The sequence below is a fragment of the Orycteropus afer genome, unplaced genomic scaffold, assembly GCF_000298275.1.
Source record: "Orycteropus afer afer isolate SDZICR_OR568_19922 unplaced genomic scaffold, OryAfe1.0 scaffold00345, whole genome shotgun sequence".
NCBI classification, from domain to species: Eukaryota; Metazoa; Chordata; class Mammalia; order Tubulidentata; family Orycteropodidae; genus Orycteropus; species Orycteropus afer.
Window position 1 is genome coordinate 130,024 of NW_006921932.1, and position 1,038 is coordinate 131,061.

The window sequence follows — 1,038 nt, forward strand, 5'->3', positions numbered from 1 at the left end:
ATGTGCATATATATATATATTATTATTATTACTAAATTGGGGTCATAAGCACAACCTACGGTGTATTTCCAGACTTAATAAACTATATGTGTATATATAGTCTGTTTTTTTATTATTATATTGGGGTCATAACTCCTCAACTGTTATACTTTTGAGTTCTGTGTTTTTCACTCTTTTTGGCCTCTAGTCTTAGTGCCAAGCTGTCATTCTTTTTGGTTCTAAATGTATCTACCTCTAGCAGCAACCCCTTCTACTCTTCTGTGGGCTAGTAAAGCAGATAAAAGGAGCTCATTAGAACTGTGTTCATGAAAAATGTGGGAAAAGGGGCAGATATACCCAGAAAACCAAGCCAGGTAAGAGGTGCACTTTACCGAGTAAAGTACCTGAGTTTCCGTACATGAAACTCATGTCAATGATTTTGGCAATTTAAAGGCTGCTTCTTTTCAGGTTCTTGCCTTAGTTTCAGGCAGCTAAAGTTTCCAAATAACTGGCCTTCAAATTTGGGAGGTGTTATAATACTCAGCCAAGAAAAGAACCACTCCACATTGATAGTAAGCACTGAACTCTTCTTAGGAACTTTAAAATGAAAAGTTGGGGGGGTGTGTTTGTGTGTGTGTGTATGTATGTGTGTGTGTGTGTGTGTGTGTGTTTAAGCCAGGGCTTTAAACCCATTCTTCCCAGTTCAGTCATGGCCAAGCGAGCAAAACTGGAACAGACTCAAATTTTGTTAATTTGCCTGAACTGGAATGATAATCAGAATAGGAAAAATTATAGCTCAAAGGCCTGCTAGAAATGTAGTCTCCCTTTTAGAAAATAAGGGCAGTGTATGCCTTACATAGTAACCAAACGTCTTGCCCATCAGATTTTGAGCAGCATTGGAAACAACGGTGCCCCAAAGATGGCGGCTGACCCAGCAGTTTTGAATGGGTGTTGCTCTCCATGTTGTTGTTGTTGTTGTTATGTGCCGTCGAGTCGGCCCCGACTCATAGCGACCCCTCCTTGGGTTTCCAAGGCAGTATCACTATGGAAGTAGGATTG